Consider the following 11,295-nt stretch of genomic DNA (forward strand, 5'->3'; position numbering starts at 1 on the left):
TCTGAAGTCCTTTACATAAACTAACTGAAAACTTTGAAAATCATTATATAAACTAGCTGAAAACTCTGAAATCCATTACAAAACATAACTGAAAACTCTGAAATCCATTACAAAAAATAACTGAAAACTCTGAAATTCATAAAAAAAATTAACTGAAAACTCTGAACTCATTTACAAAAGATAACTGAAAACTCTGAAATCCTTTACATAACCTAACTGAAAACTCTGAAATTCATTACATTAACTAAATGAAAACTATGAAATCCATTACAAAAAAATAACTGAAAACTCTGAAATCCATAAAAAAAATTAACTGAAAACTCTGAAATCATTTACAAAAGATAACTGAAAACTCTGAAATTTATTACATAACCTAACTGAAAACTCTGAAATTTATTACATAAACTAACTGAAAACTATGAAATCCATTACAAAAAATAACTGAAAACTAAATGAAATCCATTACAAAACATAACTGAAAACTCTGAAATCCATAAAAAAACATAACTGAAAACTCTGAAATCATTTACAAAAAATAACTGAAAACTCTGAAATCCTTTACATAAACTAACTGAAAACTCTGAACTCATTTACAAAAGATAACTGAAAACTCTGAAATCCTTTACATAACCTAACTGAAAACTCTGAAATTCATTACATAAACTAAATGACAACTATGAAATCCATTACAAAAAATAACTGAAAACTCTGAAATCCATAAAAAAATTAACTGAAAACTCTGAAATCATTTACAAAAGATAACTGAAAACTCTGAAATCCTTTACATAACCTAACTGAAAACTCTGAAATCCTTTACATAACCTAACTGAAAACTCTGAAATCCATTCTATAAACTAACAGAAAACTCTGAAATCATTTACAAATAATACCTGAAAACTCTGAAATCTTTACATAACCTAACTGAAAACTCTGAAATCCATTCCATAAACTAACAGAAAACTCTGAAATCATTTACAAAAAATACCTGAAAACTCTGAAATCTTTACATAAACTAACTAAAAACTCTGAAATCCATTCCATAAACTAACAGAAAACTCTGAAATCATTTACGAAAAATACCTGAAAACTCTGAAATCTTTACATAAACTAACTGAAAACTCTGAAATCCATTCCATAAACTAACAGAAAACTCTGAAATCATTTACAAAAAATACCTGAAAACTCTGAAATCTATACATAACCTAACTGAAAACTCTGAAATTCATTCCATAAACTAACAGAAAACTCTGAAATCATTTACAAAAAATACCTGAAAACTCTGAAATCTTTACATAACCTAACTGAAAACTCTGAAATCCATTCCATATAATACCTTAAAACTCTGAAATCATTTACAAAAACTAACTATAAACTATGAAATCCTTCACATAACCTAACTGAAAACTCTGAAAAAAAAATTCAAAAATAAATCCATAGCCAAAGGGAGCCAAAAATCCAACGCAAACTTAAATCTTCATAAATCCCTTCAAACCTCTATGAACTTCACAGCCAAAAAATCCGAAATGTCTAAAAAAAACTACATCCCAAACTTTCACACCGATAATACCCAATATTTCATATCAAAACAATTAAGATCACCAAAAATTCATCGAAACTTCAAACCATCAAACCCAAAATCTCCGCAACATATTCTAAACAACCCTAAAAAGTCATAACCGAAGAAACCTCTAAATAATTATGAAACCATTAACAAACCCTAAAACAATGGGACTCAAAACAAACTCACCATTTTCGTCTGGTTCGCGACTCGGCTGGACTGGCGACGAGGGCTCGGTTGGTTCGTGAGAGAGGGCTCGGTTGGTTCGCGACTCGGCTGGAGGGCTCTGTGGGTTCCCGAGGATGCTGGACTGGCGATGAAGGACCGAAATGACGACTGGCGACGACGGGGAGAACTGACGACGGAGAACTGACGAGGAAGGGAACTGACGACGAAGGAAAGTGAGAGAAGAGGGCTCGGTTTCTTTTTTTTTTTTGGGTTTTGAATGGGAGGGAGTGCTTGGCGTTTATATTTTTGTTTCAGAATTGAAAAGGGAAAAACCACACGTGAGGGAAGGGAAGGGAAGGGTCATTAGTTAGTGAAGGATTGATTTTGAAAAAAAAATTCATTTAAGGGTAATTTGGACTTTTTACATGGTGAGATGCTTGGTTTTCATAAGGGAACCAAAACATGGTTTGGTTTTCAAATCACATGCTTTATCAAGCTTGCTTTATCAAGTTTCCCTTTGGAATTGCATTTATTAAGCGACACATGTCAGATAGATATCCGTTAAAAAAATTAATGGAAGGATGAGTTTTGAAACAAATTAGAAGTTTTCGGTGCAAATTGTTAATGATGTAAGAGTTTAAGGAGATTTTGCTTAATTAATTCTAATAATAATAATGGTCATATAAATAAACAATACTAACTTAAAATACAAATTTTATAAAGGGAAATTGCCGCAACTACTACCTATTTGATAACTTTTTTCTATTTTCCTCCAAAACTCGAATTTGGACACCAATACCACTAGCACCTATGTAAAACTACCCATTTACCCTTCACTTTAAATTTTCTTATTTGGCTATCTCTCTCTCACACTGAGTCAGTCCTCATAAAGTCTGACTCTCTCTCTCTCTCTCTCTCTCTCTCTCTCTCTCTCTCTCTCTCTCTCTTCGTGTCAGTCTGGTTTCTCTCTCTCTTTTCTTTCTCGTTCTCTCTTCCCGTCAATCTATCTCTCTCTCTCTCTCTCTCTCTCTCTCTCTTCTCTCTCACGTTCTCTCTTCCCATTCTATCTCTTTCTCTCACTCTCTCATTCTATCTGTCCCATCGTTGGACTATTTTTTTCCCGATCTCTCTCTCGGTCTTTCTCTTTCACGTTCTCTCTTCCCATTCTATCTCTTTCTCTCACTCTCTCGTTCTCTCTATCCCATCGTCGGACTATTTTTTTCCCGATCTCTCTCTCGGTCTTTCTCTTTCTCTTTCTTTATCTCAAAGCCACCAGATCCAAGAAACCTAAGAGCCCGAGAATGCTCTCTCTTTCTCGCACCAACTCTCTAAAACCCGAGGATCCAAACGCCCACGAGACCCAAGGTCGCGCACAAGGTTCGTTTCGCTTTTTCCCTAAATTTTGTGGTTCAAATTTTAGAATATTCTTTGGGTATGTTAAGAATCTTCAGAGTTGATCAGTTGTTGACATTAGATGTCAACAATGGACGTCAACTGTTGACATCTAATATCAAAAACTGATGAGAGAAATTGACGTCTAAACTCTATAGAGTTCATCAGTTGTTGACATTAGATGTCAACCATTGACATCTGAAATCAACAAATAATGAACGTTGTTGACTCTAATATTGTAAAAAAAAACGCAGAAATGTCAAAAAAATACTCCCTTGAATCACCGGCAACAATCTCTGACGACTTCGAACCCCGAATAAGAAAATGTTCTAAAAATGAGGTACATTTTGATGCCAAGCAAAGTTGATTTTTTGTTATTATTTTTTGTGATTGTAGATGTGATTTTTGATTTTTGGTTACTAAAATTGTAGTCAATGGATAACTGTTGGAATTCATCTAGGGTTTAAGAAAAAGTTTAACGCTTCTGTAAGCGGCGGAATTTTAAAAATTTTCTTATTCAAGTAAAACGATTTTACTAACCTAGACAAAGAGCAAGCACAAGTAAATAAAAACTATTATGAGCGTTATAAATTTACTAACCTTCTTAGGAGGTTGAACGTTGAGAAGCTTTTGGAAAAAGGTTGCAACGTTCGTCTCCCCTCGCAGCACGTCTCTCTTCCTTCCTCGGCAACTCGAGCAACCACGAAAGTTTCTATCACTAAATCACTCGAGAGAAAAAGGAATTAGTGTGTGGGCACTTTCAAACACTACGACTTAAGAACAAGTCTTGAAGTCGAAGAGCTAAAACACTAGGTCAAATGAGGACCTAGGTGCCAAAACCAAAAACGAAATTGACTAGAGAGAGAGAGAGGAGTCGGCCAAGTTCTAGAGAGAGAGTCTCTCAAATCTCTTAAACTTGGATGAATGAAATGTGAAGAATGAGGCGCTCCTATTTATAGGAGAGGTCTTACCTTCAACAAGGTAGTTTCCTCTTCTATAGAATATCACATATTCATGAGCAAATATTGCCTCCTTCCCACTTATGTCACACGGCCAAGGCAACCTTCTAGAGGGCTTGGATTTGTTTCCTTTTTTGTTCCTTGCCTTGCCTTTGACTCACTTGGCTGAATTCCCTTATGCATGCATAGGAAATTTGTTTCCTCTTTTTCTTTTGGCAAGTATCTTGATACATTTATGCACAAAATATTCTATCTTTTTCTTGGGTAGTAGGTGCCCAAAACATACTCTAGAAAGGCCTTCTAGAAGCTTTTCTATTTGTTCATGACAACATGGAAAAGGCCCATTAAGAATTTTCAATAAAATTCTTATGAAATGAAATTAATCCACAAGGCCCAATAAAACTAATATTGGCCGAGTGATGCATGTCATCAAATGACCATGTCAAAAAAATTTATTAACATTCATTTCATCCTATGTCTCAAAAGACAAAAATACCCTTTTGACAATTTTCGTAAAACTTGTCTCGTTTTTGTTTTGACTTAGCTTCTAGTTTAACTATTCCTACTCGATGTGATTCGTGACAGTGACCTCATGGATCCAAATGAACAAAGCTTGAGCTTAACACTTGGACTCAAAAGTTCACAAACCTTTTTCCAAGTTTAGCTTAATGTCAACTGACTCCACTAAAGAGTTGACACTGAAAATCTCTCGGTTCAAATTAATTTATTTTCTACTCAAGAATTCAACCTAATTGTAATGAGCGGATCCACTGAATATTATCTATGTTTACCCTTCATGAATATCATCAGCTAGTCGGGATTTACAAAATTACCATTTTACCCTTCTAGCTGTTATTTCCTCAACTCATTTGTCGCTTGTGAATAAGTTAGAAACAATGTATTGACGAGGAGCTAACAAGTCACATTGTTTCATCCAAAAGGGTCAGGACTCAAATTGGACACTGGCCAGTTCATTTATTCACATTCCAAGGAACAAAGCATGAGGTGATATACATTGCATTTCAGCAATCTTGTACATGAATTCCATATCTATGAGAACTTCACAAAGTTACTCATGACATCTTCATAACTTAGTACTTCACCAATAGGTCCTGTTCGGAATCACATAGTGAGTCCGAACTCTGACTTTATCAAATGAGAATACGTAAGCTATGAAATGACATGTCTCATTTTAGGATTAAGGTAAGCATGATGCAATTCATACGTAGTGACTTCGAAACATAAGAGGTTAAATGGTTTGTTCTTATTTTGTCTCTAGAAGTGCACTGGTCAATTCAGTACCTTCGAAAGATACCTAGAAGAACTATAGAGTCTCCAACTCTCAATGCCCCATAACCAGACATCATAGATTCTCCTAACAATCGTACTAAGGTCAATAGTCCTTTGACCCTTAGATTGCGAATATATCGTTTTAAGCAAACTACGAAGAGTTTGTTCATGCAAATCTACATTTGTCTCTTCGTAAGTTGTTAAGTTTGTTTATGGACTAAAAGACTAAGGTTTTATCATAAAGCTTCAGACGAGGAAGATTGAATGAACGTTTCAACTTTTATTAATAAATAAGCAGTTACAAGCAAGAGTCTTCGTAAGACTATATGACATCAAATGTACATAAATACACACTACAACTCTTCTTGTGGACACCATTGACAACATGCACAACTCACGGAGTTCCAAATGAGCCAGACTGAGTACATATGGTACTTGGATAGCTTTTCTAGTAGTGAGCTTGGATCGCGTCTGATCATCAGTGTCGAAAGTGTTATGAAAGTAGTCTTCGGAGACGACTGGGAGACTAAGTTGAACGAAAAGGGAGATTTTATGGAAGTCGTGCCCATGGGGACACGACTGTTTATGCTGAAAAGCCAGAGAGAGGAACTCCTCTTCTATAGGAGGATGAGGATTAAGAAGAAATGGCCCTTAACTTGAACTCCTGAAACTTCTTAATATTTATATATAAATTTGTGTATGGGTTTTTGTATGACTTGAATGCCTGGAACTTCTTAATATTTATATTTCTGTATGGGATTTTGTATGACTTGAAAGCCTGAAACTTCTTAATATGCCTATTTACACTACGTTTTATATATCTGTAATGTTATGAATTGAATGCCTAAGTGAAGAACTAAATTTAAATTCATCCATTACATATCAACAATTGATGTCAACAGTTGACGTCAATTGTTGACATCTTATGTCAACAGTTGACGACAATTGTTGACATCTAATGTCAACAGTTGACGTCAATTATTGACATCTAATGTCAATTTTTGACATATATCACATCTCGTGGACGTTTGAGTATTCGAGTTTTAAAGACCGACGGCGAGAAAGAGAGAATAGGGTTCTCAGGCGGGCGTTTGGGTCCTCTGGTTTTGGACCTCGACTGTGAGAAAGAGAGCTAGTGCGAGATAGAGAGATGGGGTCAAGAAAGAGAAAGAGAAAGAGAGAGGAATATTGGCGGGAACGAGAGAGAGAGAGAGAGAGAGAGAGAGAGAGAGAGAGAGAAACCATTAACACGAAGAGAGAGAGAGAGAGAGTCAAACAGACTTTATGGGGACTGACGCGGAGAGAGAGAGAGAGAGAGAGAGAGAGAGAGAGAGAGAGAGAGAGTCAAATAATAAAGAGTGTGGTGAGATGTATGAAAATTTAAAGTGAATGGTAAATGGGTAGTTTTACATAGATGTTAGTGGTATTGGTATCCAAATTAGGGTTTTGATGGAAAATAGGAAAAAGTTATCAAATAAGTAGTAGTTGTGGCAATTTCCTTTTATAAAACACATTAGTTTTACCTTTTTGTGTAAAAATCGCCATTATTGAACCCTTGGAAGATGAAGTGTTGTGTTTTATAAATTTACAAAAAAAAAAAAAAAAAACACAACACAACACAACAACAACTTTCAAGCTTGTACAAGCTTTGGCTTCTGTACATGAGATTCATACTATTGACTTTTAAATGGGCTCACAACTTACTCTAGAAGCTGCATCCGCTCAACTCCTTTTTTTTTCTTTTAAATGCTATTGTTATTAATTTGAGTGTATAATATTTGTGGGCATTCTTTTACAAAAGGCATAAAGCAAAAGGATATTTCCTACTCTAGGATTAAAATATAGGATTTCTCCAACTTTGTTTTTTTCCAAAAAAAGTCACAACTAGGACTAACTCTAAAAAAAGAGTTTAATTTTTCTAATCTATCCTTTAATCAATTAACACATTCCTTATGAAATTATTATCTCACCCAAAAAAGAACCATACCCAATAACTCTTCATATATATTCCGACCATCTCTATCGCTCTCCTCTTCCTTATCTTCTCCGTTTCGTGATTTATCTCTCCCTCGTCGTCCACATTTTCTCGTGCTCAAAAACCATACCCAATACAATATGATCATTGAGTCTCTTCTTGTCTCTTCCCATAAGCTCATTATCTCTCTTCCTTTCTCTTCCTATTATTCTGACCAGCTCTCTCTCTACTCCAGCCCACAATTTTCTACCATACCCTCTCTCTCTCTCATCTTCCTCAATTTCTTCAGCTCAGCTTTCTCTCCCCATTCTCTTCCTCATTTTCTCATACCAGTTGTGTCTCACAGCTCAGCGACAAAGCTCCGCAGCACCATGACTAGTTCAAAAGCTTCGACATTAAGCTAATTACGATAAGTTGTTCATAGACCTAGGTTTATTTGAACGTTTTTCCCAAAATCTGATATATTTGTTAGTGATCGGCTCAGAGAATCACTAAACAAATCAAGTTTTCCGATTGAAGGCTTCGTGAATATATTTGTCATAAATTAGGATCTACATGACAACGATGCCACTAAATTTTCAATGAAAAACCGGATTTGGTTATATATTTGGTGACAACATAATCACGAAATAACTTATTCGTGACCTTGTTATCATTAAATATATTTATTGCGTTACAACATTATCACGAAATAACATTTCCGTGACCATGTTATCACGAAATATATCGATTGCGTGACAACATAATCACGAAGAAACATATTCGTGACCATGTTATCACGAAATATATAGATTGCATTACAACATAATCACGAAAAAACTTATTCGTGACCTTGTTATCACAAAATATATATATTGCGTGACAACATAATCACGAAAAAAAAAAATATTTGTGACTATGCTATCAAGAAATATATCGATTGCGTGACAACATAATCACGAAATAACTTATTCGTGACCATGTTATCACCAAATATATCTGTTGTGTGACAACATATATTACTTTATTTTGTTATAAATTTTGAATTGTTCTGTATATTTGGGCTATGTGCAGTGATGAGACACGTTCATACATTCGTCAAGCATAGCGGAAGATGGGTGAAACCTTGACGTTACTTGACCAAGAGGAGCAAGGCTATTTTAACACCTGCGAAAGTAACATACGATGAGTTCTTGCATCTATTGTATGTCACGCTACAGCTTTCCCCCTTTACTCATAAGCTCCATGTTAAGTACGAGACAGAAGTGTCGGTGCCATCATTTATTATTGCGTCGAACCTAAGTTTGAAATTTTATTTGCATCTTCGGAGGGAGAAAAGGGACAGATAAAAATTGAATTTGGTAGTGGACATGGAGCAATTGAAGCTAGACCAACCTAGTGTCGACTCTGATATACCGTGTCAAGAGACGGAGGGTGGTGCTGCATAAATCCCAAAACACAACTCTGTACGAGTTGGTTCTACTCAAACTCAAACTGATATGCCATGTCCAAAGTCGGAGAGGGATGCTTCTGAGAACCACAACCACTATCCGGCCCGAGTTGGTTCTACTCAAACTCAACTAGATATGTTGTGTCCAAAGCCGGAGGGTGGTGCTTCTCAGAACTCCAACCACTATTCTGCACGAGTTTCTTCTACTCAAACTCAACCAGATATGTCGTGTCCAAAGCTGGAGAGGGGTGCTTCTGAGATCCCCAACCATGACTCTGCACTATTTGGTCCAATTATAGAGGATGGTGTTTCTGAGCTTCCCAACCACGATCCAATCAGAGTCCTTCAGGCACACCAAAGCACACTCCTACATCTTTAGACACACCGGAGCCCACTAAAGTGTCTTCAGGCACTCCAGAGGAGTGACAATCACCTTCATCACAAGACCCAATAGATTGAAAGGTTGACGTCGGTTTGATGGATACTCATTCTCCCACAAGACTATTCAAAGGAGGAATGTATATCAACAAAAAAAGCTTTGAAGAAACATTTAATCATGTTCTCGATCCACAGCCATTTTTGGTTTTAAAACAAAAACTTCTAATAAATGGATCATCCATGTAGTTTGCGTTGATGACTCGTGTGCGTGATCAGTTCGTGGAGTTAAATTATGGCAAGGTGAAGTCTTGGTTGTGAGAAGATAAATATACTTACATATCTTTTACTCCAATTTTACAAAATTGATATTCTCCTTCATCACTATACCATGGGGTTTACGATCCTTGCTTCCGGATTGAGTCCGATCAACTGGTTGTTAACGTGAAGAAGCCTCTACTTGTCAACCCTGAATCTTGAACTCTGTTATTGATTATTATGTTTTGTCTCTTTGAGCTTCATATAAGCCATCATTGTACAAGATCAAGAGACAGAGTCTTGTAATATTTTGTTGTAATATATTGTTGTAATATAACTTTTCAATATGTTTGGTAGTAAATGGTGACCCACACATTTTATTATTCAACATTACTCACTATAACAAAGCTTCGTGACCAATCAAGTCAGAAAATTTATCTTTTCGTGATGAAGACATCATAAATTTTCGGAAGTTCGTGACCACATGTCGTCACGAATTTTGAACATTCGTGATCACGTAATCCCAAAAAATGAATTTATTTGTCACAAAGAACCCATATCGTCATGAAAGTCTGACAATTCGTGATTACGTAATTACGAAAAACGCATTTACTTGTCACGAAAAATCCATATTTCGTGCCGACCTAGTCACGTAAATTATTTTTTTTCTCAACTTTTCACCGGATCGAATTGACTGAAAAAAAAAAGGTATCCGTTCCATGGCCGAAGGAGATGAGATATCGAATTTAAAAAACAATTATGCGTAAATGGACCAAGCAACCCAACATTTTAAGAGATCTTCAAATACTGACATGATTTAATTTGTCAACAAATATAATTTTTAAAAATATGTTTTAATTATAATATTTATGTTAAATTTATATAATAAAAAAGTGTATACTTCAGAAGATGTATGTTTTTTTTCCCTTGATTCAAGCAACAAAGAGTGTCATTTCTAGTTCACAATGCGAGTACGGGTTCTGTGGTGTAATTTATTTATAATTTTTTATTTGTATATTTCACGTACACACAACTCCAATTGATTCTTGATATACCACTGTTCTTCGGCAAACAAATGAGTTTTGTTTTAATTTCAAAGAGGAGAACAAAGTTTTGTGAACACTCAAGTCAGGAAATTTATCTTTTTGTGACGACCAAGTCACGAATTTTCGGACTGTCACTATCACGTAGTCACGAAAAATGCATTTATTTGTCACGAAGAACACGTGTTTTGTGATAACGTTATCACAAATACGACGTAATCTTAGTGACAACATAGTTGAGAAAAAAAAATCTCGTGACAAAACATAGCGTCACGAATTCCAGTGATCAAATAAAACAATCATCAATTTCCTAAGTTCAAATATATAAGATACTTACCCTATTGTGGTATTTTTTAGCAGACCAACTCTTATCCATTTCTCCAACGATTTCAACTCTATCTCGGAAGCTTCCTCCATGGGGGTCGGAGAATGGATAGATCGAAGGCTTCAGACCGAGTTTTGTGAACCTTTTAAGCATAGGCGATAGAGGTGTAGAAGTGTAAACGACAGGGGCTTTCCTTGACCGAAGAGATTGCTCAGCAGATGAAGATATTTGTACTACACTGTCAACCTTCCGCTTCCCCTTCCATGATGACAGCATAACCAATAAGGAACTGACCTCATCAACCACCTCGCGTTTTCAGTTGGAAGTTTTGGATTCTTTAGTTGGTTCCTCTCGGTCCGGGTCCACAGTGGATTGAGGAGTCCTGTTCTGGTCCCCGTGTTCCTCTAGCGCGTTCTCCAGTTGACAGCCCTCATCATCATTACCATCATCCTTCTTCTTTTTAAGGTCCGCATCTTTACAACCTCATTCTTTCACTTCCTCATTTTCTTCTTTTTCTTTTTCT

Source organism: Urtica dioica, chromosome 6, assembly GCF_054948205.1.
Source record: "Urtica dioica subsp. dioica isolate 48M chromosome 6, U.dioica_male_clone48M_v1_H2, whole genome shotgun sequence".
NCBI classification, from domain to species: Eukaryota; Viridiplantae; Streptophyta; class Magnoliopsida; order Rosales; family Urticaceae; genus Urtica; species Urtica dioica.